The 27,635-nt window shown below is 39.7% G+C and overlaps 1 long non-coding RNA gene across 1 annotated transcript in view; it reads left to right on the top strand.

Annotated features, from left to right (window-relative positions):
• LOC110358836 (uncharacterized) overlaps positions 1–22,130 on the top strand; it is a 39,910-nt gene extending 17,780 nt beyond the window's left edge. The window contains exon 3 of the long non-coding RNA XR_002413602.2: positions 18,409–22,130. This is a non-coding gene — a long non-coding RNA (uncharacterized LOC110358836). The remainder of the gene's footprint in view (positions 1–18,408) is intronic.
• The last annotated feature ends 5,505 nt before the right edge of the window (positions 22,131–27,635 follow it).

Here is a 27,635-nt window from a genome sequence, read left to right as displayed (position 1 = left end):
ATTTCCTTCCTCCCTCCCTTTTATAAGTCATGCTTATAAAAATGAGGAACTGACTGTTACCCTCTTGTTGAAATTATGCGATTTAGAGAGCTGAGATTGCTTGTAGAGGGAGTGCTAGGAATACGTGAGAGGGACGGCTGAACGATAGAATGACATTGATACATTTCCCAACACAGTTTTTCTTTCCATTGGTACTTGTAAATATCAGTATTTGTAAATTATTAAATCAACATTGTAAAGAAAAAACACTGTACAGCTCAAGGAAAAATTAACACAGCTTCTTCTGTCATAGGTTGATGTAACATAGCACCAGTCTGTTGCAGCTCTCTCCAGGAAATGAACTGAATAAAATGATGCAATGATGACATCAGACACATGAGCAGGATGAAGTTTTTTAGATATGTATCTTTAACAGAACCTAGGAGCCCGAGCCATAGACCAAACTGTGACTAGATTAGGAGCTATATGGAGTTTAAAGACTATTCCTTATCCAAAAACACAGGAACTGTATATGCTAGAGGGGATACAGCAATGATATTAGACTTGAACAAACCTTCTTATGAAACGCCTTATAAGACAAGCATTTATAAGATACAGTTGTTTTACTCTGTTAGGCCAAAAAGAGGTGACAAAGGAACAGGCAAGAGAGGGATGGTGGAAGGAACAAATGCTACTTCCTGCAAGGGAAAGGGAACTTACCTGTATGTGGCTTAATGCCTGAAGCCTGGGGAAAGTTCGCCCTAAGAACACAGGCCCTTCTGGATGCTTCTTCAAACTTAAAAGAATTTTAGGAGTCTGGCTAAAATAATTTTTAAAAAAATAAAAAAAAAAAAAAGAAGGAATTTTTTCTTTAGCAAGTTTCTTTTAGGAAATTAAATAATGATAGAAATTCAAGCATCATCAGAGTTTCTCAGCATAATTAATTACCTGCCTCAAGATCTTCAGAATTTATTTGATTGCCCCTCATAATTTCCAGAAAGACAGGAGAAAAAACAGGCTTCCTTAAGCCAAGTAGAGGAAATGTTAGGCAGAAGTGTAATTATGAGGTTGATCATATTACTCTAAATATCCATTGATTAAGAATAAGTAAACTTAGAACGGGGGATGAAAATAGGCCAACTAAATAGAACAAAAATATAGGTAAATATGGTTGCTAATGTCCTCACATGTTTGTAATAAACGTAGTTTTCCTTTTTGTCCTATTCAAAAAACAAAGAAAAACTAATTGTCTCAATCAACTTAATCACCACATTTATGAGTTTGGATTTTAAAGTTCGTATTTTTTCTCATGCTCAAGCCAATAAACAAAAGCAACAAAAGCTGCACAGTAAGTTGACTTCTGAATGTCAATCAGTTGGAGGGCACAAGAGGACTTGACTATAAACACCAGGTAGTCTGTGGAGGTCAGTGAATTATTTATCGAACCCAGTTCCTTTCTATCCTATAGTATTCTCTTACCAAACTTTTTCTATAGTTTTAATGCCACACTAGGTACTCCAAACAGTATGTTCAGTATCTGTAGCATGATGTTAGAGCATGATACAGGGGAAGCATTTTCTGGTTTTATTTTAAGGAGACAAAGCTTTCAACCTTTGATGAGGTTTTAATGAGTTACCTCTAGATGGCACTCTGTAAGGATACAAGTAAAAACACGGCAGTAAATCTTCTCCCAACTTAGCTTTAAGCGTTTTACTAACCAATTATTCCGAAGTTGTAAAATGAGGACAAAATTACGATTTCCTTCTTTGGCAGCAGTAAGAGATAAAAACAAGGAAAAGAAAATAGTATTCCCAGTGCTCTGTACACCAAACTAGGTTGGAAAGTTCTGCTTTCACAGTCAGTTTGGAATAATCTTTGCTCATCATCACATGATCACTGATCACTCCTTTTTTTTTTAATCTTTGCTTATTTACAGATGATCCCCTCTGAATGGAATCTTGCAGCTGGCATAACTGCAACATTTATTGCTGAGCTGTTTTTGCTGCTGCAATCCCACAAGCTGGAGGGAAAGCAACTCACTAAGTTTTCTGCCACTATATTGTGTCTTACTTTCTTCTGTAAAGATAATATTAATAGAGAGGGATGCTTCATTTCTTGTTTCTGACACTTCACCAGCCCCAGGAGTTTTCTTCTTCCCAGTGCAGAAGTGTTATATTTCTATGAATCCCCTCTCCTTCATTTTTCTGTCATCCTCTGAATGCCTAATTCTCCGGCATCATGCCAAACCAACAAAGTTCCAGTTTAGGGGATTAAAACAGGATGTGTATTTTTCTCTTCAGCCTGAATTGTGAGCATAACCTTGAGGACTACACTTGGGACTGCAAGTGCATCCTCATGCAGGCTTGGCTGCACCTCCAGGTGCCCAAGGACGTGCCCATGTACGCCGGCAGTGGGGGAACAGGTGGGCTGCAGAGGTGCGGTGCTGGTTACGGGACACTCATTACTGTTCCCCAAAACCTTCGCTCAGAAAAGTGTCATCTGCAAGGTGCCTTCACAGCTCATAAAATACATCTTGCTCATGAGTAAATGTATGTAGCCAGATGTGTTGTGCAAACAGCAAGATCTCCAGAAATCTAGAGTTTCTAGGCTTATTGTCATTAGCAGGTTCTGTAAACAGAAAACTGAACAACGGCTGCTCTATCTTTTGTGCAAGATAGGACACAGTAATTGAGAAGAAAATGAAGGAAACAAAGCCTACCGTTTCTAGGAAAAATCTAAACAAATTCTTATTTGCAAATAGCTTCACCCAATGGGATTCTGGGGGCTAGAAAGGCGCACAACAGAACAGAAAGCAATGACTGTGTGACAATTGTTAGACATATTCTTGCAAAGAAAAGGTGTTAGAAGGAGAATCCCACTGTGAAAGTGTGAAAGGGGGACATAAGATTCTTTTTTTTGGAGTTCAATTCACTGTCAACACAGCATGGGAATTTCACCCAAAACAGGAAAACAATCCTGTCTCAAGGCCTGGGCAGGACCTCTAGTTCTCTGGAGAGCTGACCCACGTGTCTGCAATCACACTGCTGATGGTGAGGTGCCTCACTCCTTGCCCTCTGACCAGAAGTCCACGTCGCCCAGAGGACTGCAGGCTATTGTGGGCTATTCTGGGATGGATTTTTCATAGTTGTTTGCATCCGGCAAGGTCAAGTCTCTCAAGGAATTGCTGAATATCTTTTAAACACATTTTCGCTAGCAGCTCCTGACAACAGGAGCCACTAGGAATCATCAAAAGCATTTGTCAAAATGGGGAAGAAGGAGGAAAACAAAAGACAATAAGGTTAAAGGTACACGGAGTTATACAAGCAAGGCCCTTGAAATCAAACAAATGGAAAAAAAAACCCACACAAACAATACTGTAATTCTAGAATCCCTCCCAGACATAAAGGTTGGCCCTCAGCTGTTCAAGTCAGTAAACAGGCTCTCAAGACCACGCCACTGAAAGCAAAGACTAGCGCAGTGATATGTTTAAAAAATTGAAATATAGTTAAATAATGGATGTTCCAGCTCCTGTATTTCCATTTGTCAGCATTTTTTTTCATTTTCATCACTTTCAGAAAGCCTGACTACTGTCTCTTGAGAGGCAAATAATATAGACTGTGTCTAGAAGAGCTGAGATCTAAGATAAATAGCTATCATCAGTGTGATAGAACCTAAGACAGCATGGCACGGAAGAGTTGAGGACCTTCATGATCGCAGTCTGATTATTAGTTTGGAGACTTGTTCTCTCTGTGCTAGCTGTAAGAACAAGTATCTGTAAATATGTGGTAGAAAGTAACTCATTCTTCATATAATACCTGTTTTGTGCTCTAGTGGAGTCAACGTAGTCACTGAAGTATCACTTTCAGTGCTGGTTTTTAAAAAGTATTTCCACAGAATCTTAAATTGTGTATGCCTGTAATTATTTTATCATCAACATTTGTAAGTGCATATTAATAATCTGCTTCTTGCAAATTGCAGCTGAAACCCAAGACCTATTCTTTGAATTGCTTATGTAAGGTGCTCTCAAAAAACAGTTGGCAGAGGTTTCAGGCTGGACTTTCTGAAACAGTGGACTGGTTTTTCCTTAGTTTGTCAGCTGTGTTTATCCTGCAAATCCAAGAGTGATCATTTTCCTGTTAGAAAGATGCTCATGGCTTTGCACTGAAAGAGCTGTGCACCGTCTTTTGTTGCTCTGTCAGTATTAATTTCAGTGAATGAAGACTTTTCATACTTCTAAGGCATACAAGACACACCATTTCTTCTATTGCTTTTGCTGACTAATGGCATGCAAAGCATTACCCTTATTAGATATTCTTACAAGTGGCTGTATTGAACTGTAGAGAGGGAAATATTCACACAGAGAACTTTGCATAATGCTCAGTGCTGCCTATGCTTTCCCAATGAGCTTCAGAGAGAATAAGGTACTTTGTGGTGCCACAGATGCCAATGTTCAAAGTACAAACATAAAATAAGCTTTTTTCTGTGGGGAAATGCAGGCAAGTTCCTAACTTTAAATGGAATCTGCAGATTTTTTTTTTTTTTTCTTTAGCTAGAAAGGCTTTTGGTGCCTTTCAAATGTGAAGAATAAGTGTATGGTAATGCCCTTTCTTCCTGGAGTTACTTGATCTACAGAGAACTGAAATTCAAATGTCCTCCTCACAACACTCATGTCCCAGGAGTGCATCCTGGCCAGTGAGATATACTCATATGAGGTTCTCTCAACCTCTTTTGCTAGAGCTTATTTAAAATTTCTCTGGGTAAGATGGACAATCAGAGATAGAGCGATACAGAAGCCTGCACTCTGCATCTGCAGCGGGTGTGGGGGCTCTCTTTTCTGAAGACAAGGAACTCCAATCATTCCATATGAAGTAAAAAACAAACAAACAAAACAACAACAAAACATCCAACCAGTAAAACAAAACCCCCCTGAAAACAAAACAAAACAAAAAAACCCACAACTTAAAAGATGGCAATGAGAGTGTTAGCATGAAAGGATAACCTTCTGCACACTGGTAAGTTGTGCAGTACAGGGTAGAAATCTTGGTTCAGCATCCTTTGACTGGTGAAAGTCAGAGAAGAGAGAGATCACCAGCGCTTTTTCTTCTCAAGTTTCCAGCGTATTAAAAAGCCAATATGAAAAGCGCTCCATTTCTGGTAGAAAGCGTTTTTCATTTTCCTTTTCTTGGCTTACACTTCCTTTGCTTTCCTGGCATATTCTTGAAGTCCAGGAATGCCCTTCTACTTCAGTTCCTGCGTCTCTCCCTGATTTCATCTAATATCTTGTAGCATTTCTATGCCTCAGTTTCTCTGTGTAAAACACTACCCTGAGCTATCAGTAGCTACAAAAGAATAAGAAAATAATGAGGATACAGGAAGGTGGGAGAGTTGGCAGGGCTGTATTTCTGGAAATTTTATTTCAAAATGTTCTTAAAAAATCTGCCAGTCTGTCCAACTCATTGGTAGCCCAAAGGAATACTCTAGAAAAGGGAGGTATTTTACATATGCATTATAAACGGTGAGACCAGTTAGGAGCAGGAATCACTGTATATTCTTAGCTAAAGACAGAGAAGGGAGGGAGAAGGAAACACTCCTGATAGACATAGCAGACAATTAGCTATGATGACACTTTGAGTAGTAAATTACATTATTTGCAGTGGCCTAGATACACTTTCTTCTGCTAGAACTAGAACTATTTTTTAAAATTCACCATTACTCCATTCAGAAGCAGGTGGGATTTGTAAAATTGAGAAAGCTGATTTTAGAAGAAAGAACTGTGGGTCTTTGGCATCAAGTCAGTTACAGTTTGGAAAGCAGAGGCTGAATTATGGGTTTTTCTGCTGTGAAATTTTTCATTTAATCTTCCATGCATAAAGCTGGATCAGGGCAACTACACTCGAAAGTGTCCCTGAAAAGACGAACAGGACTGTATACACTGTTTTGTGTGCTGATGTCAGCTTCCCCTGCTAAGTTTCTACTTTGCAATTTCATCATAAAATTTCACACTGGATTAAATTTTGGCATGATTCAGAAGAAGATGAGCCAGGAATTAATGAAAAGGAAGATTCAACAACATGATAATGGGAAGCTAATGTTGCTGGTGTTTCAAAAACTGGGGTGGGGGGAAGAAGAGAAACGCTATCAGCAAAAGACATTTGCTGTTCTTCGCTTCTTCATAGACCTATTCCTTGCAACTCCAGTTCCCCAAAGAGATCACTTGATCACTCCCTATCTTTGTCAACAAGATCTGTTGCTGCAGCAATTTCCTTACAGTCCAGATACCCAAAAACTTGCAAGGCTGTCAAATACTAACAGCTACCTGGAACCAAGGTTTGCTTATAAATTTGATTAAATTATAAGGCTAGATTCAAATGCTGAATAAAGAAGAATTTGTATATCTGTAAGTCGAGTCCATCCATAACAAATATTAGTAGAGCAGATCTCTTGTTTCCCTAACCAATAGAGGCATTCACCTCTGTTAAGCTCAGTCTCACTACATCTCTGCTATAGCTGGATACTATAAGAAAAGCTCTTATAAAACTAAACTAAACTAAACAAACAAACAAACAAACAACAAACAAACAAAAAAACCCCAACAATGCTGCCCTTGGCAATATGCATTCATTACAGTGCTTGTGCAGAACTCTGACTGTGTGTCCTTTTGCTCTTTACTTGTTCTCCAAGGAGTTAGGATTAGTGTTAACGTGACATCTCAGCTAGCTCTGATAGTCCCTTATTATAGGTTCTATGCTGCAGCTGAGGTGAAACTGCATGTCTTATTAAGTGCTGGCTTTGTGATGCATGCTAGGAAAGCCATAACTTTTGCATTTAAGAAACAAAGAACAATATCATTATCTTGTTCCAGAGTTCTCTCATAACAAGATTTTTCTGTACAAAATTGTAACTGTTATTTCCTCCCTCCATCACTCTTCCAAAGCCTTACCTAACAGGCCACTAAAGTGATTTGTGTAAAGACTTGTTAACAGTTTTTCCCTTGCTATGTTTTTCCCTTCAGGGCTGTGGAGTGTAATAACTTTCTGTAAAAAAAAAAAAAAAAAGAAGAAAAGTAATCATGATTATTTTTCAATACATCCTCACTACACATACAAACCGTAATTAATTCTTTATGGTGTAGACCCTACAATCACCAGTGGTGACAAATGCAAAGACAATGAAGTAATCACCTAATTTTGAGGCCTGTTTATGTCTTCAACTCAAGGAAAAATTATTTGGCTGTAAATAGAGGTTTCTTTGATTTTAGACAGGACAGGCAGTTTTAGCTAACTCAAAAAAAGCCTCGGGGAGGATACTTGGTGAGACACAAGCATGGGTCATTTGTTTCCCCTAATGATCGTATAACACTTATGTATATAGTAATATGAGATAACAAGTGAACATTTCTTCATGCCCAGCGCTGAAAAAAGCATGCGTGCATAACTACTGATTTTCATCCCAGTCTTAAATACTCAGGCTCTGCCTATTCAGGTTGTTACAAACTACTCTGTAGATGGTCAAGTTATGTGACCTCTGAATGGCTGGCTGCTTTTTTTCTCCAGCAGAATGTCTCTGTTATCTTCAACATTTTTAAGGATGTTTACCGTTTGGAAATCTAACATCACCAGCTGTGGCTTCCTGATAACTTCAGCATGCTCCAGGGTCACTGAGCAGGTCACGTGTACATTTTCCATAGCTGCAGCTTACAAGCAAAATTCACGTCTATAATGCTTTTTGCCACACATTTTATTAATATCCATTTAATTATGACAATGCTAATGGTGATCTCTTCAGGTTATAGAGTTCAGAGTACACAGTGTGACCACAAATCTGGGAGCCCTTCAAGACCTCATGTGGCCTGAGGCATCTTCCTTCTCTACCAAAGACCCAGTACAGTCTCTTGCGTTTGCCTAATAGGGTGATCAGTGACTGGCTGTTGTGCAGATGGCTCCTCATGTGGGGTGGCTTAGCTTGGGGCAGAGTGTTGGGCCATAGCTGACTGTCTTCTCTCTGCTACAGCAGAGATCTGAAAGGAGGTTGTAGCATGGAAGGTGTTGGTCTCTTCTCCCAAGTAGCAAGTGATAGCACAAGAGGAAATGGCCTCAAGTTGTGCCAGGGGAGGTTTAGATTGGATATTAGGAAAAAATTATTCATGGAAAGGGTTGTCAGGCATTGGAACAGGCTGCCCAGGGAAGGGGTGGAGTCACCATCCCTGGAGGGATTTAAAAGGCATTTAGACGAGGTTCTTGGGGACATGGTTTAGTGCTAGAGTTAGGTTAGGTTGTGGTTAGATTCTATGATCCTGAGGGTCCAACTGAAATGATTCTATGATTCTGTGCTTGTGGGTCAGCTCCTGAATGGCTGCAGTTTGCAGACCAGATTTTTATGTTTTAGTACCAAGATCTCTAACAGTTTTTATGTCTATAAAAGGCAAGACGAGTTCAAAATGTGCACTACATCTACTGCAAGATGTCTGATGAGAGAAATGGACACAAGCAGCTCACTGATCTTCTTTCTCTCAGGCTCCTGCATCCAGTTTGATTGTTTCTTCCAGTCAGGTGGAAAGAAGATGAAACTTTGGAAAACTCAGGTGGTGTTGAATAGAGAAACAGGGCAAGAGCACAGCCCAGAGGAGACACAATGGGAGGTGCCCTGTAATGGAGAGGTGAAGAAGAGGAGCTTTGCTCAGCTTCCTTTCTCCTTTCCGTGTGGCTTCAGAAACCTTCCTCAAGATTGACCTCTATTGGATTAGTGTTCTTAACAGGAAAAGTGAAGAACCCACTGCAGGAATTAGGTCACACAAGCCACCTTCCTGGTAATGAAAAACGGAAAAGGATCTGAGAGAAGGTATCAGTCAACACAGAAGTGTGTTTGCTTCCTTAAAGCCAGAAAGTCCAAAGACTTTTTTTTTTTTTTCCTAATACCCTGCTCTTCTGATTTTAAGTATCTTGGCACCTTCAGAAACACTGGGAGGTATTCTTTTAATTCCATGTGGCAGATTACAAATTTTATTGTAAAATATGACTATTAAAATTGAAGGTTCCTGTCTGTTCACTAGTGCTTATTGATTATAACTTCTGACTTTCCCCTGTTCACTCAACTTTGACACAGCTGTGTCTTTTGATCAATATCCACTTTCTAGCAGCTAATCAACTTCTAGTTCTTAAGTTCAGATTTTATCGACTGGCTTTAATATGATCATTTTCAGGGAAAAAAAAAATAAATAAACTTTTGAACAAACATTTATATATCAAAACCAAACACTCAAAAATCAAATCCAAATTAATCTCAGCCATCCTGGGCACCATTAAATATTAACTACTTGGTGGCCACTAGACCCATATTGATCTGAAGTACACACTTCTGCCTCATGTGTTCTGGTACTCAGCCTAGGAGGCCTCTTAAGGTTATGTAGCTCTCCAGTACAGTCACAGATGGGAGGGCTGCAAGTACCAGTGCAAACAGAACACTCGGTGGTGCCCTGGTCCTGTAACACAGCTACAGGCAAAGCAAGAATATTTGCAGAACTTTCACTTACACACCTCTCTTCTCAGTATTGTGGAACAATGAATCAGAGCAGCATGAATCTAGAGGAGTTCTGTTTGAAAAAAAGCTTCACTGAAGACAGAAGAAAACACAGAAATTCAGGTCTTAAAAAAGAGGAAACTCCTAGCTGCGAATAAGATGTCCCGTATCTACCAATAAATACAAGTAGGAAATAACCTAACAGAAGTAAACAAGTTCTTAGTGAAATACCTCCTCTAGGTAATCTTGCAAAGCTAGATCAGGTTTACTTTAGTAAAGCATAAAAAGCCTTTCTCAAAGTCAATAACACCTGGTATAGCCTACTAGGAGCCTTCGTTGGTGCCCGCTGGCAGTTGGCAATACTATGTGAGATGAAGGAATTCACAATAACCAAAGGAACTTCTAAAACTATGCTGTCCTTCTCAGATATGACAAGTTATGTTTGTAGAAAAGTCAGAGGAACAAACCTCTATAAAAATTATCTCTACTGACCCCTGCAGTTAAGGCCAAGCCCACTGGCAGATCTTTGAGGGGGCCGGGTGGGAAGTCAATTATGGGGCTTTTATCTGTTCATTTAATTCTAAGAGACCAACACATTTGCATCCTTTCGAAAACCTAGATGCATCATGCCTGCCATATTACTCACATGAGAAGGAAAAAGTCTCCTGTCTCAAGGATCTTTATGGAGTACTTAAATGAGTAGGGACAGATGTTATTTTTAAAAGTAAGCAAGAAACGTCAGGGTGTGGTATACATACACATGGGGGAAAAATTACAATTATGACAAACTGGAGGTGGGTATGAATCACTGAAAGTTATGTGCTGGAATGCTGATGGCATAATCAAGAACTTGAAGCTTCCAGAAGAGGGAAGCAAAGAATAATTATCAACATTTTGAGATTTCAAAGTAATTCGTCAACATTCTTCACTCCTGTGCCATTTCTTTAGCAGTCAAACCATATCAACAACAAGTGGAGTGACCCTCCCTCTAAAAAGTCATGATAGTGGCTGAGATTGGCTGTGGCTTCTTCCTAGAAGTAGTTGTTAGTTTTCATCACTCCGTTGAGCAAAGCCTGAGGAAATTCTTTGTTATGAGATTCATTCTCTCTGCAGTCTCAGTAGTTCATTTATAACCACTGCTCTGCTCAAGGGCTGGCTGTTAATTCTACTCCATGCAGCTTTGCATCGAGTCTAGAATCAATGTGACATATTGTTTACATAATTCAAAAATCTGTATACATTTTTTGTCTTAAACTTCAGCTTTTGGAATAATGTGATTAAGGCACAATCTAACATTTTTGTGAATTACAATTCTTTATTTCCATGGTTTCAGAGAAACAGCTGAAAACAGGAACCGTGAATGTTAACTACAGAATACAATAAGACAAAAAATACACTTAGAAAGATCTTATGATTTTAAGCCACTACCATGGGGTTTTTTTGTAATCTAATACATATTTGATGATCAGAATAAGGCTGTTCCTGAGCAGCCTGGCTAAGACTACTTCAGCAGAGGGGGGTGGACTAGGTGATTTCACCAGATGCCTTCCAACCTCAACTCTTCAGTGATTCTGTGTTTGCAATGTCAAACATTTTGTTATAATTTTAAAGGGGTTCATATTATAAACACTAAAGGAACCTATTGTTTTCTGTTGCTATGTTCCAGACATTTCCCAAACACTTTCCCCTGTGCATGAGTGCACGCACACACACTCTCACACACAAACACACAGAGATGACCCCCTTATCTTGTCTACGTGAATAATGGCTTGGGTATAATAAAAACCACAACTGGAATTTCTTTTAAATGCCTGTGTCAGGAAGATAATGTGAGCCAGTATGAAGATGGCATTTCATTAATTGTTTCAAGTTAGTGACAAATATGAAAAGTTTGAATGTGCCAGTCTCAGAATTCTCTCAAAAGCAATTCATTCATTATGCACATCTCATGTATCATGTTTCCACCAAGGAAGCAGGGAGATCTGAGAAATAAGCCTTTGTATGAAAGCCCTCTACCTCCCACTTCCACAGTGGTGATGCGTCTCTGTGGTTCTGTGAGAGGCACAGTATTACAGAAGACTCTTAGGACACCAGCATATGCTTTAACTCACCACTTTCCCAAGCAGCCATGTGTCAACATGACTTGAGCAGATCACCTGTGGAGCCTGAGTGTTGTGAACCTGAAACACACTTAAGACAACAGTTGATTCCATTGCACTATCTGCTCTATGGAAAAGGTAAATCATACAGTACAACTTGCATTTAAAGTAAGTAATCATACCTCGCTGTTCTCCAAAATGTCTCCTTCATGGTGTCTAATAACTTGCTGGAGCCACTGGCTTCAGCACTCTAATGAAAATACAACTGCTAGTCCACCACGTACCACTAGTTGTAGGGTGACTCTTTCCAGCATTTTCTTTCTGCTCTGAGCACTGTAGAACAAGGAAGAGTAGCCCACTTGCCTTTTGTTGATCAGATTGTGTGTATTTTACCAGGAAGATAATATCATGGAAATTGTTTTGAATGCAAATACTTCTGTGAAGCACATTTGAGTTTGTAATGTACTTGTGGGGGACAGTAGAAAGGAAGTCTTATTCATATACAATTAAAAAATTTTGTTTTATTAAAAGATGTTACAGTATGTTCAATATACTGACTGCCCAGCAAAGAAAACCTGCAGGAGAGAGAATAGTAGGTCCAATTACAAAAAATTTGGAGTTCAGAATCCATAGGTATCATACTAAATGCCAAGATGATACTTTGAGAGAATATAATACATCAATTGAAGTTGTTTCCACCCTCTTTTTATAGAAATCCTAGGCTATCACAAAACCTGTCTCGTAGGTAGATGCTTTCTATTTGTAAAACAGCTGAGAGTCAAGGATATGTTAATGAAGAATTTCTCTGCCAGAACCACAAGCCTCAGGAATGAATGGCTTGCAGGGAGGGGTGAGCAGTAGTCAGGAAGCTGTGAAGAACATTTTGCATTTGTTGATCTTTGATAAATTCATCTTACCCCTTTTCCCATTCAAAACCAAGGACACTATTTCAAATTCTCAGGTTCTGCTAAGTAACACAGAGAAGGAAATGTCACAACCTGAAACCAAATGTCTTTCAGCATTTTCACTAGCAGTTCTCTTTATCTGAAAAGCTACTCAAACTGTTTAGCACAGCTGCTTACATGAATATTACTTATTTCCTTGCTATGTAAACTTGAACGCTAATTGAAGTTGGCCATAAAGAAAATGTGCCTGTGGCTAAAGGAAATAGTCCTTAGATTATGGACTGAGTATTTGCAAATGAATATGTATCTCAGACATCAAGACTAACATTTCCTTGATGTATTACGCTGTGCATTGCAGTGCTTCAACATCAAAAGTATACAAAACCCACTTAGCTGGTCCCTCAGCAGCAAGTCTGTGGCTCTAAATGCTACATTTGTTGAGCCTTCCAATAAACTTTCCATATTTAGCATCTGGAACTGCATCAGCTTCATCTAGCTCTTCCAATAGTAAGCCAGCAATGTGAATGCAGTAATCTTTTTGAAAACCATCATCTGTTAAATGGTAGGTTGTTTAATTTGACACATTCAATATATCCCCATGGAATGTCTTACACAATGACATCTACCTAATTTGCCACTCATCTAGTGAGACTATTCACATGTTATCATTTTACTGAAAAAAAACAAAAACAAAAAAACCCCAAAAACAACCAACCAACCAACCAACCAACAATCTGTTCTTCTAGCTGCAAGGATACCTTCGTTGCTCGAAACTGCTTAAACTCTGTGTGTGTCCTTTTTTCCTGAGAAAACAAAGCAGCATAAATGAACAAGGACCACAACATTAAACAGAGGAACCAATGTTTGTCCCTTGTCCATTCACATTAATCAAGTGTTAACAATACATTCGTAGTAAATATTTATGGAATGCTTTCTCTTGCGTCCTGGGAACACACTGTACTTCTTAACGCACAGCTAAAAGCCAAATGTTTGTCTCTGACACTCTACCATACTATTAAATAGTTCTTCAATGTTTATGTCTATGTAGGAAGTGAAATTTTCTTTGTTAACCAAAAATAATTAATAATAACCAATAATAATAATTATTAATAATTACTAATTATTAATAATCATTACCAGTCCTTTTTACAAATATTTCTTTTTCCATGCAAAAACAGCTGTAGAATCACTGTAATTTAGCTGTTCCCTCCACTTTTACAACAGATTTATTTATATTTCTGGCATACTGGTGATCTGAATACACAGGTTTCTATTGTAGGGCAGGCCAGCTCCATGAAGAGGCGTAAACACTGGCCCCAGGAGACATTCTGCGTTTTACGTAGTGACTACTTCATGCAAAACACAGAAACAGGCCAAACAGCAGGAACATATCCCCTGACCTTCCCACCAGGCTAAAAGCTCCAAGCCTACCAACATACCCCTTCTCTATCCCTTCTACTTCTTATACCCACGAGTGTTTTGTGGGAAGTTTTATTGTAAGGCCTTGAAATGTGCTTCTTATCCATCCTACCTTCAGGCGGTGAAGACACAGACTATGAGGAACAGTAGGCATTATGCTATCTTAGTACTCCTGAATGATTTTGGAAGCAGTACAGAAGCAACCTACAGAAAAAACGTAAAATCTAGAAGAATACTCTGCTTTCTTCCTTAAGTAAATAGAAGCTCACATCCATGTTATTTTCTCTAGAATGAATTTCCTTCACAGAAATAAAAATGAAGTCTAAACCGAGGTGACTACATTCTAACTGTGAAAACCTCTTTTCCAGGACAGGAAGGAAATGGGATGATCTCCAGACATCTGTGTGAGTCATAGCGCACTAACGAAAGACAGATGGGCATGCTTATTCTCTGTGACTTTTTTAACTTCTCATTTGGTGTAACTATTCTCTTAGCTTTTTCCTTAATAACACTGACATGAGGTGAAAACAGCAACAGGTCCCAGGGTGTTTGACTTAGATTTGCTATGATTTGTACAACTGTAATAGATAAATATTTCAGGATTTTATGGATTAGGACCAGATAATGATAGAAACTTATATAAACCCGTGTTTAGGACTCCATTTCCTTGAATCACATTTTAAGAACATCATCTTGAGGAGGGGACTAGAAAAGGTTGGAGTCAGTGCTGTTCATACTGAAAATCTGCCAAAATCTTGTCTGTCATTGTTTCTTCAAAATATATTTTTGGTAATGTGTTTCACTAGCCTCAACAATATCAAACTACCAGAAAGCTATGCATGCATGGAAGAGCTGGAGGCCCAGCAATAAGGTTTAAATATGATTTTCCATGAACTGAAAGAAGATCTGATGAACTGCAGTGGAAATGGGCTGCTATTGCTTGCTAGCACCACCAAGAAGCCAGGCTGTTACTTAATAACCTACTATCAAAGAGCAATATTTTTCTATTCTGCCCAGTGTGCTGCATGCTTATCCTGGAAACACAAAACTAGCCCACCTGCAGTTTGAGAGAAGAAAGGCTGTGTCATACAACCGAGAGTCCATTGAGCAACAGACCCCCTTCCTTCAGTGGCAAGCCCACATTTGGACAGAGATGTTTGTTACTTCCTTCTAAACCCATTATATGATGGAAAAAAATAGGAAGAGGGGGAAAAAGGAGAGGAGAGAGAAGAGGGAGAGAAGAGGGAGAGGAGAGGAGAGGAGAGGAGAGGAGAGGAGAGGAGAGGAGAGGAGAGGAGAGGAGAGGAGAGGAGAGGAGAGGAGAGGAGAGGAGAGGAGAGGAGAGGAGAGGAGAGGAGAGGAGAGGACTGATTTGTCCACACTATCAGGTGGTGATAAATGGATTTTATTATCTGGATGATGTCTAGGAAGAACAGAAATAGAAAGCATCTCCACTGCCGCTATGCTTGTCTTCAGCACTCCTCACAGAGGGGCTACTTGTAGCAAGTCTAGGGACTTAAATGGTCAAGGTGCTTTAGAAACTGCAGGGGCTGTAGAAGCTTGAGCTTTGTCATACACAAATACTGCAGCAGGGAAAGAAAGAGTACCTTCAACCTGGCAAGACTTATTTATTTGGACTTCACTGAGTGTACAGTCTTAACTGGAGGGTACATGAATTCTAGTTACCTGGTCTTTTTTGGCCTCTATTAATACATAAATCATAACCCAGGAAAAGATTAGCAGCTGTTCTCAGAACTGACAAGTGAGAATCCAGTCAAACAGTGTAGTACTCCAGGTTTCTGCTAGTTAAAAACCTCTCAGAGACTTAAACTGATACAAAATTAAAGTCTCACAGTGGCATAAAGCAGCAAATCTCCTTCCAAGGGCATAATATCACAGAATCACAGAATGGTTGGCATTGGAAGGAACCTCTGGAGATCATCTAGTCCAACCCACCTGCTAAAGCAGGTTCACCTAGAGTAGATCACACAGGAATGCATCCAGGCAGGTTTTGAATGTCTCCAGAGAAGGAAACTCCACAGCCTCTCTGGGCAGCCTGTTCCAGTGCTCTGGCACCCTCAAAGTAAAGAAATTTCTCCTCATGTTTAGATGGAACCTCCTGTGCTTCAGTCTGTGCCCGTTGCCCTTTGTTGGGGACCACTGAAAAGAGTCTGGACCCATCCTCTTGACATCCACCCTTGAGATATTTATAACATCTATAATAATGTAAATATATATATAAAATATATCGTATAAACTGTTTTGCTTGGCATTGTGTCATTCAACAGACATTTAGTCAGTACCAGCTAGGACTCCAGGAATGTTCACTCTTAACTGAGGTTTTGAGGCTTTGGTCTGAAGTCTTCTACCAAATCCAGAGCATGCAGAAAACATATGAGAAGTTAGCTCCTCCACACTGTTGGGATGACACATACTCCAAAGTTGCTCTACTCCCAAGCGAAACTCTTTGGAAGAAAGTTCAGTGTTTGTTTGCCCAGAAAGTTCAAGCCCCTCCACAGCTGCGGCTGGGACTGTGCACTGCCCAGCGCCTGCCCGACACAGCTGCCTCTGGCCCAAGCACACAGCCGGCATCTGCCGGGGCGTGCGGCAGGAGCACCGAAATACCGATGACTAACACTTGCCACTCACACCCTTGCATTACTTCCACTTTGACTTAGACAAGACTGCCTCTTTCTGGTATTTTGTCTTGCCATACCCTCATTTCCAGAGGGTATTTTTTCTGACATGTTGATTTTTCTTATTTAGCATTTGGTCTTTTGACAAAAGTCAGCATTTAGTCCCCAGCAGGCAGTTTTAAGACAGCTGAAGCGCTGTCTTAGCAGTCGCAGATGTGCTGGTTATATCACACAAAAGCTACTTTGTGTCATGACTGATTTCAGATCCTCCCTATTTCTTATGCAGAATCCAGCCCTGCTCCCTTATACATACAGGGAATTGAATTCTGTTCTTTATTTCCTTCTGGCTTTTCTGCTGGGACGCAAACTGGTTCAGAACAAGCAGAAAAGCTCAGGAGGCAACACAAAGATGTCAGGGACAGGACTTGCTACACACCCTGCAGGAACCCTCTGCATTTCAGTGCATGACTGTCCCTGGCACTGAAGGGCCACAGGAGCCAATCTTCTTGCCATAACTTCACCCAGTCAAGGGCTCTCTTTTTTTTCTCCCTTTCCCAGTGAAAGTTCCCTGCTCGGACAAACACTGGCTTGCACTCTCCTGCCAACATTAAATTTTTGGATTTCTGTGCTTTTCTGTGGTTTTTGTTTTGATGAGAGAAGCGGCATCTCTGTCAGCAGCATGAATATCTCTAACAAATCTGTGTTATCTACAATGGTCCTGACTAACATCTGCTGAAGGATATTCCTCTTCACAAGTGCAGCAGGTGGTGTTACAGACCTTTTTCCGGCCTTTGCACCGCTGTAGCCACATGCATGCAAATATGTGATAATTGTAAGGCAAACCTCAGAGGAGATAAAGGGTAAGTACGATCACCTGCCCTATTTATATGCTTGTTATTCTCTAAGGGAAACTAATGTACACACAGGTGTCCTGTTCCCAGAAAGCCATACTCGTTATGAAACACAATTCAGATATGAATAATTAACCTATTTTATTGTATCCAATTTGGGGCAAAACAAGACTACAAATAGGAAGCAAACCCCAAACAAATACATAGAACATACTGAAACAAAGACTTCACTTCCAGATCAATTCTGATGAGACAACCGTCTTGCAGCTTCTGCTGCTATGAGTAAATCTGGCATATGTCTCTTTTCACTGACAGTGTTGCTTCTTGCTTTGGTGACAGCTTACTATTCATGTGCTTCTTTGAATATTTTATGAAAGCAACATCAGGTGTGTCAAAAAGCATTCTTTAGGGCTGCCTCTGCAACCATAAAGCAACTCTCCTCGGTACTATTTTCTCCTCACTTGTGTAAGTGGACTCTACAAAATAACCATGCCTTCAGTTTTTGAGCATCTGTGACTATAGTCCATGGACATAACCCACACAGGACTAGAGCATGTCTTGATTCCCAGTCACCATGATTATGTGACCTCCTGAAAAATGCTGCAACTCCCTCCCATGCCTAACTTTCCAGGACAGGTGTGTATATTTGGGTCTTCACCTGACTTCAGTGACCATACTGGGATGGTGCTAAGTGGTATATTTGAAGCCAAGAGGTGGGAATCTCTCCGGCTCCCCTGGTAGAAACACAGCTTGGGAGAGTGCTGATGAAATTCTTTTCATCTGTTTGAGAAGAAACTTCTATAAGTAAAGTGGGTTTAAGGAGTTGCTCCCACTGCTCTTCAAGAAGTGCATGTTTTCATAACAATTCAGCTATGTTTCTGTTGCACTTAACTCTGTACATCTCTGCTTTCCCAAACACAGACAGCAAGACTAACAAAGATGTACTTTTGAGTGGTGACAATGTAATCTGAATTTGAGACATTAATACTGCTTTTTTTTCCAGGAACACTGGAGGAAAAGTCCTTGTACTATCTCTAGTACATATTAAAGAGCAAGTGAGACAAGTGCTGAAAAACCTTAAGGGTGATTGCCTCTGCCACTGCCGCCTTCTGGACTGGTGTCAGTTTCAGTCCTGCTGCCATTTCTCTAAGTTTCCTCAGACTGCAGCTCCATAACACAGCTCCAGTGCCAGTGGACACTTCTGGGTCCCTGTTCCTAAAGAAAACAAAAACTCAGCTCGGCTTTGCAGGTGAGGATGTCAGCATATCTTCTTAATCCAACATGAGGGCTGGCTTCCTTCCCCAGTCTGTCAAAGGACCAAGTGCCAGGACCAAATCTCTTTTAGAGCTTTCTTCCAATGTGCACTTTAATTCAAAGAAAAAGCAGCACTGATTTTTTCTTCCTGTTCTTCCTCATGACAGCAGAGGCAAACTTCACTCAGCCAATATCAGGAACCCTCCCTCAGCCCTGTCCTACTCTGAGATATATTTAAGCAGCCAGCCAGCTGCTTTGAACAACTACACAATGTTAAAAGCAAAGCAAATACTTTAAATTCTATGCTAAACCCATAGAAGTAATTAGAGAAATTTAATCAACATAAAAAGTCATGGTGAAGATGACTGTTTGCATATGTGCTAGAGAAAGCAAAATCAAAATTATAGGTATTCTAGCATAGTGTTTATGAGAGAGATACAGAAACAAACCAACTAAGCCCTGTGGGACTGGTCTTAGAGATAAAAATCTGAACATTTTTTGTCTTTAAATCAAACATTTTGTAACCAACTGTTATTTGGGACTAGTTTTGTTAGTAAGATTCACAGCAGTTTATGAACAAAGGTGCAATAGCCTGCAGCTGGAATTGCCTCATATTTTTCTAAGTTGCTTTTTCATACTGCGTTTAGCCAGAAGATGACAAGTCCAGTGCAACAACAAAAAAAAAAAAAAGTCAAAATTTTCAGCTTCAGTTGTTCACAGTACAAACTATGCTGACCTTTTCCAGACAATTACATAAAACAGCAATGATAAGCAGTAGGGATCCCTATTAAAATACAACCCACGGCTTTTGTGTGTGTGCATGCCTTCTTTTTGGCCCACAGCAATTGGCTGCACTGAAAAAGATTTTATGAAGAAAAACAACAGATATGATAAATTCCAACAGAAATCAGCTTCCAAATATGCAAACGTACCAACAGCTGATTCCAGCATTCACTTAATTCACCAGGGATGGTCTGAGACATCCTTTACCCATTATGCTCAACTCAAACTGGGCAGGCTAGTAAAACCTTATTAATCTGTTTCATGAGTCATAGGCATCTTTGTTCTCTGTGTTTTGCTGAAGGTTTCCTTTATCTGAGGTTGGAGAATGCGCTTTGTAAAAAGTTTCAACCTGTGCGTACGTTCTCTCTGGCACAGCTCATGTGCCCTGCCCAAGAGACTGTGATTTCCTTTACCACATATTGCTACAGCTGAAATCAGCTGAAAATCTCAAACAGGAAATCCCTTAACGTGACCGACAGAGTTGTGTTTGGGTAGTCCCTGCATTACAGCTTCCCAGAGATCCTATTGCTCATGCACTGTGCCTGCTGCAGATCCCGTTCCTCTTTCTCAGTCTTTGCAAAGACATGCAAGTAACTGAGCAGGCCTTTGGTTGCTTGTTTTTTTAAAACACAGGCTAGGAAGCTTGTATGTTAGCAAAGAAAGTGACTAGCATTTAACGTTTGCTTGTTGGATCACCAGTATAGTGGTGGCAGTAGGGAAGTAAGTGTGCTGGCTGGGTTTTTGTTAGGAGAAAGCACCTTCCTATGGAAAAGCAACCTCTCCTCCACAGTTTGGAGATCAGATTTCAGCTCGCTGCTACTCCTCCTGACTTCTCTAGCAAGAGCAAGCATTTATGAGACATTCCCCAAATATCACACGAGGATGGCAACACAAATGAATGATTTTTTTTCTTGAAAACAGACTCAATGACACAATCAGTAATGTACACACAGCCACACAGAAAAGTGTCTGTCGCTCCTTGCAAAAATTAAGTCTGCCTTCAGCTTCCGAAAGAATGCACTTGTGAGGATACATAATTAATTATTTTCTTCCACTCTCCATTCTCTATTAAGAAATGTTTCTGAGCTCTTAAAAAGCTCGACCCAAAATTAATGTTGCTGAGTAAATCAAGGGTCTACAAGCCAGATGCCTGAGAATTTGACTGAGTGATCAAGTGCTGATTTTTACTTTTCCATAAGATAAACTAGAAAACTTGAACAAGGATGTAAACTTGAACTACTTGTCTTCAGGTCTCAAGTGGTATCAGCTGAATAACTGACTATATATATATATCTCAAATTAGTTGTGTGTATAAGTTTCACTTTTCATACCTGAAAAATCCTTTATATCATTATACAAGTGACTCACTGAAGAAATGCTGATAGCTGGGGAGTATACTGTGATTTACTCTGGTAATTAAACATACCTGGAAACCCACAGGAAGTACGAATGTGCTAAATGGCAAAAGATTTCAATGCCATTAATTTTCTAAACAAGTACATACTTTAAGTCATGCAATAATCTGCAAGAGTTGTATAAAATGTTAAAAGAAGTTATATAAATTATTATTTGTAAATACAGATGAAAAGGCATGTGCCAGAACAGGACAAACAAGACATTTAGCTGTTGCCAAGCAAGAATAATAAAACAGTAGAACTGGTGTGCTGAGCTGATGTTTTCTTTAAACCCCATTGTGTCAAGTTTAAAAAGTGCACTGCAAAAGCACTGGGCCAGAACAGAACTTGTCAGGTTCGATGCATGTTTGTCCAGTGCTTCACACTCCTCGTGCATCCTCTCCTGACCAGCATTACTTTTGAAGCAGAAAACTCATTACCATGAGACAAATAGATAAGCAAAGCTCGATTTTCCTTCTCATTAGCCAGCTTTAGGATGTGAAAGCTAAGGCTGGTGAGAAGAGTTAATGCAACAGAGAAAAATACTGTGGGTCTGAAGGTGTTTCAAAACATTTCCAGTTGTGCTTAAGACAGTGAGGAAGAGTTTCTTCTACCTGCTTCTTCTCAGTGCTGTCTTCAGAGTCACAGAAGAGGAAGTGGGTGAGGAAGGCATCGTAGAGAGTGGCTGGTGGAAGGTGGGGTAGACTTTTGCACTTTTGAAGTTAAACTTCTGGAGATCAACGGGCTGTTGTTGCTATGTCAGAGAAACAACATATTGTAAACATCTGGTTTTTCCAGTGATGTCCATTTTGTGCCACCCAGTTCCCCCAGCACTGGAACATGACACAGCTGAGGCTCAGTGTGCTGCACGCTCCTGCTCAATGCACAGCCTCTGCGAGGATGTTGCAAGAAAGTTTTTGTCACGCTTTCAGCCGTGCTGACTTCAGCTGCAAAGGCTGAGACATAGCCTTCCTGGTTCTGTATCCAGGAAGACAGAAATCATGCAACTTTTATGCCACCTGTGGTCTGCTCAAGTCATCCACTGCATCAGCATTGGCTGCATCCAAGGATGGTACCCCAAACACTTTAGCTTGTTAAGAAAAACAGAGCTAAATTTTTATCATTTTAAGGGTGTCAGTTCACTTGTAGAGCTATGGAAAGAAATAGAGGAGTCTGACATTTTCAAGATCACAAACCAGAAGTAGAAACAGGAATCTCAAACTGCTAGTCTCCCTGTGCATATCACTACACAATCATTATCTTTACTCAAAATGTGGAAAATCCTCTTTCGAACTTTTACAGAAACCAAAAATCCTTTTGTGCATTCTGTACTCTAATATAAAAGGCAGTGGCACTTTGTAGGATTTGGCTACTTTAATTAAAGGACAGCTCATTCCCCGTAGCCACACTCTCTAACAGAATATTCACAGAGAGAAACTAAGTGCACCTTTCTCTACTTTTCTGCTAAAATTCATCTAAACCAGAGGCCACAGCTGTCCCTAGTGTCCCATTACACAGTAGTGTCCTACAGGGACCCAAGCTAGCAAGAAGCACCTGAAGAGAGTGGACTGAGGTGGCAAGTATATGTTTGTCACTCAAAACAGAAATGTACACACAATTAGTTCTTGCTAATGAGCAGGAAGAAATAAATTACACATTTCTGTAGTATTTTGTACATTTAAAAATATTGCCCCTGGCATATAGATCAGCAGATGTTGACTGGAACTGTGGACAGGCTATAGTAAAATACATAATTGTGTTAGAAATGCCCTGGACAGATGCATAAACATTACCTCTCTACTGAGATACAATATGATGAACATGATATGTTCCACTTTCTTAGCTGGTTTTACAACACAGAAGTCTGTCACTGCACTCAAGAAAGTGCAGACTGAAGCATAACAAACCTTCTAAATCATTAGGGTTTGGCCTGGTCTTGGCCAAGAAATGACATACAGCATAGTTAGTACCAATGCAAGACCTCATCGATACACACATTCATGCTTCTGATCCCTCCTCCACATCTGATATCACTATGTAGTTTAAGCTTCTTTTATATCTTGGTGAGCATAAAGCTTCAGATGTCACATTACAAGGGTGTGGGGGAACAGTCTCCACATGAGTCTTATCTCAACATGGTCTCCTCTCTGATTCCACAGGACCAGACATAGCTGGGGGTGCCTGGAACTAAGGGCAGGGCAAATTCCTTTGCTGGCTCCTGTCTAGAGCTCTCAGCAGACAGCAAGGGATTTACAATTACCCAGACGCAGAAGGAGACAAGACACCAAAATGGAATAGTATATAGGGAAAGAAGGTGAAGCAATGATAGGAAAGGCAAGCAGTAATAGCTTTGAGATTTTGAATCTGATAATAAAAAGCCCTATATGTAAAAATCTGGCCCTATATGTAAAAATCCAGCCCTATCAGGATCAGTGGGACCTCTCTCCAGTTCCCTGCTTCACACCCCCCACCCCCCCCAAAAAAAAAGGCAGAAATATTTGCTTTCATTTGTTTAAGCTTTCTGATACTACTCTGGGCACTTAGGAAAAGAGCAATGTAAAAATAAATGAGTCAGAAAAATGGATGTGGGAATGACAAATGCATAAGCTACTTTTTTTCAAGCGACACTTGCTTTCTGCATTTCTTAAATTCTATGGAGAAGTTATTCATAGCTAGCGTTCCCACGGCAGGTACGGTTATGCTAGCTTGTTCTATGAACTCAAATTTTGTGCGCTTAAATGGAAAATGCTGTATTGTTTGATTTAATGACTTTTCCCAAACTGCACAGACAGGAAAAGTGGGTGTTCCAGCCATGTGGTTTGTATTTCACGCACATACCATTTCTCCTTGTATTTTTCCTTTTTTTTTTTTCATAAATTTTGTAACGCAGTAAAAATATTAGATAATCAAGAACCTTATAAGTCTACTTCAATAAGCTGCACTTCTTTATTTTTTCCTTTAGATAATAAGAGGAAAATATTAGAAGAATCCAACATTCTGAATGTTCTTGCTCAGCATTACAGTGCAGATCTGCCCCCCCAATCCCAGCATTAGCAACGAAGTCACATATAAATAAGTAACTTTTTATTCATAAGAAGTCCTTTAAGGGAATAATAAAACAGAACTTGATTTAGGCTTACTGTATGCCTTTCTTTTATATGTATTTTGTTTTCTTTTTTTATTTGGTTGTTTTTGTTGTTTTCGGTTGGGTTTTTTTTTTGTTTGTTTTTTTTTTGTGTGTTCTTTTTTCCTGCGAAGGCAAAAGGGCAGAAGAGGAAAGGAAACAAATTAATAGAGAATTGGAGGAAAACCTGTTTCCCTCTCTAGTGTGGAACCCGCCCCCCAATGTTACTCCTGCCCTTCAATTGACTTAGTGACTTTAAATCACCAGTTTCAAAAAAAAAGTTCAAGTATGAATCAACTGATTAATTTGTGAAATATAGTAGCACTCACTGTAAATTGAACCATGGAATAATTTAAACTGCTTTTGGTTTCTTCTCAGCTGGACCATGACAACAAATTGGCAATTCCTCAACTTTTGTTTTTTTTCCAAACTCAGGCCAGTATCTCAACCTCCCCACCATTCCACCCTTCTCTACACCACAGCTGCAAGGGAAGGGATTCAAACAGTCATCTTTTGGGAACCACACTCAGGAAATAACTTTGTTCACCAACAAAATCCATGAGGACAGCCACGCAGTTCTGTGTCATGATCTAAAAACAGCTCTGTGGGCCGAGGAGGGAGCCTCGTGAGCTGGCTAATCGGCATCACTGAGCACAAATACCCAGACTGTCATCTGCTCCTAAACAGATGATGATATAAACTGCAAGAAAGATTGTAAAGCAGGAAATCCACTCTAATGCTGGAAACTATTATTTTAAGAAGAATTATAAAGTTTTCAAAAGGAAATAAGAACAATGGCTTCCTACCCATCTTTTTAAGTACCCACCCATTAGGGAGGCATTTACCTATTTGGACTTTTTGTTCCAAAGACCATGCATGACCAGAAATGCTTTTAGTTCTGCTGAGTGTGAAAGAAGATTGATTCTGGGTATTCCTCATATTCAAAGCATTGCAAATTTTCTGCTACTGTTATTTTGCATTCATTTATATAGCTCTGACTTTTTGAGAATGGACAGTGTTTACCTGTCCTGGTGCACAGGAGTATCTTTCCATACCCTCACATGACTTAGTGACTTGAACTTCTTTGGGTCACTGACTCCATTGCCAGGCTACACAAACATAGAGGCCACCATCTTTCAAACTACCCCTGGGCCTGAAGCATTCATTTAAAAGTTTTAATCATAGAATCACAGGACGGTTTGGGTTGGAAGCGACCTTAAAGAACATCTAGTTCCAACCTCCCTACCATGGGCAGGGACACATTCCACTAGATCAGGTTCCACTAGACTACGTGTCATCCTATCACTGCACTCCCTGATAAAGAGTCCTTCCTTATCTTCCCTGTAGACCCCTTTAATGCCAAGTGCAACAACAGGGTTCTTTGTAGCACACTGGAGCAGCTGCAGCTTTTATTGTGCAACACATTACTAAAATGGCTTATACCTGTCTGTAGATGACTGAAATTGCCAATGGCATTTTCCATAGCATCCTAATGAAGGATTCTTATATGGAGATCTAGGTGAGAAATACAGAGATGGTTTTGTTTTGTCAGTGCAGCTCAAATTTTGCCCTGATGTGATGCATCTAGCATGTGTACACAAAAATCATTATGAACAAAATGCCTTCACAAATGGCTGCTAAATTCTTGCCATGTTTGTCAGATCTGCTGCCCTCTTTCAAGAATCCAGCTACACCCTCAATGTATTTATGAAACCGAGCAGTCACATAACCCATGCTACGTAACAGAGGTGGACATAGAAATCACTACCACAAGTCTAATTGACAGCCTTCCTGTATTCTACTGATGTGTGCATAAAAGCATAGCAGAAGTTCCATATAACTGAGGAAGAATATGTTAGGGGTTGTTGCAGGCTGTCTTTGCTTGAAAGGGATTATGCAGGAAATAAAACATCCCTCTGTTTCTGATAAAACAGAATAATGTTAAAAAAAGATTTGTTTTGTTGATCAAGAAACTGCATGTTCTATTATGGAAATACATGTCAAATGGGATCCACGTCATGTAAGATACAGCTACTTTTAAAATAACTTTTACCTAATGTTTCTTCAAATGTAGATTAGTGTGCAGAAAAATGATATATAAAATCATATTTCTCTTTATGAACTGTTACAAAAAAACACAGTAGACTTTGGACGTAGAAAGGTCTTTGGATAGTCTACAGGAAGTGTAATCAATTTGTGTACAGATGTTACTGGACGATAAAAAGAATTAAAAAAAAAAGGAAGTATAAAGCTATCTGGAGTGAATTTGAAAAAGAAACAATAGCCAGCTGATAGTTAGAGTAGGAAAAATCTCTATCATAATAGAAATGGGATGACCTTTGAAGAAGATGGGCTCTCAGTTACCATAGACCTTGATGCCCCACTATCCAGGCTGGTGCTCTAAGTCATGTAGGCATCCTGCAGTAGTTGCTGCTACTGGAAGGGAAGAAGTGGTACCAACCGAGAGAAGGCAATTACAAAAGGAAAAGCTGAGACTGACTAAGACCAAGTAATTGGCCTTTGCAGAGATTGTTCAGGATCTATACAACCATCTCAGAAACTTCTTTCTGAAACAATCTTGGGGATTGGACAAGCTGTTTGTAGAGGAATCTTATTTGTTTCCTTGGGAAGAAACCCTTAGGCTGCAGTGTCTTAATGTCTCTTCTGCCCTGGAAAGCAGAGAGCATCAGTAAATAGCCCACAACAGTAAATAGCCTGCAAACAAAAAACCAACCAAACCTGGTGCAGTTTTTATAATCCTTAACAAAAGATCAAATCTGTGTTAACTGTTTGTACTACATGCTTTATATTTCATCCTTTAAACAAAAAAAAAAAAATCACCATTTTATTGACTGACTATACTATATCAGTTTGCTTGTGGCCCTAAAACTTTAGTGTGCTGCCAAAATAGTATTACGCTTATTTACAGGAAGCTTTGCTGGTGGAACTATCCTCTTCTTCTCACAGATCAAGTATGAAAACATTGAGAGAAAATAAGGTTTCACATGTTTGATTTTTTATTTAAAAAATAAAGATTAAAGCAAAGCTTTATATCCTCACAGCAAGAAGAAACACGAAGATCAGAACCCCTGCTTTCACAGATGCCATGACAGAAACCAGCACTGAAACCCTGCCTTTCATTTTTGTTTTCAAATTATTAAAAAAATAAGAGAAACTTCTGACAAATAGTCTTCCAATACACGCTGTGTATTGCCACGGCCACAACATCAATACATTCAAATATGCTCCTTACATGTGAGTATTCTTGGCGTCAGAAACTGCACCTGAAATGAAAAGAGTCATCGCACACTATTGCCAAATTCTGGTGAACAGTAAAAGCAAAAAAGGCAATGTAATTTCCAGGGTTATTTTTGTACTCATATCAACTTCGTAACAGTAACCAAACACATGTGTGCATCAAAGACCAGCCTTTTACCACTGGTAATACTGCCCACCTCCTTTCTTTTTTCCCCAGTGCTGTCTATGCCCATCTGCTTCACCATCTACTGGCAGTGGCTGTGTCCCTCTTCTTCCAAAATGTGTCCTTGGGGAAGAGAGCAGTAAGGTTCTACCTGCTCCATGAAGACTTTGCTTTTAGCAAATAAAAATCTGTGTCTTTCCTTTACTTCTTTGAACATCTGGAGAGCTATGCTGTTTTTGGCAAGGTTGAAAGCT

This window comes from Columba livia, chromosome 1, assembly GCF_036013475.1.
Source record: "Columba livia isolate bColLiv1 breed racing homer chromosome 1, bColLiv1.pat.W.v2, whole genome shotgun sequence".
Classification (NCBI taxonomy): Eukaryota; Metazoa; Chordata; class Aves; order Columbiformes; family Columbidae; genus Columba; species Columba livia.
The sequence above is the reverse complement of the archived record's forward strand: the minus strand, read 5'-3'. Positions and strand labels throughout refer to the sequence as shown.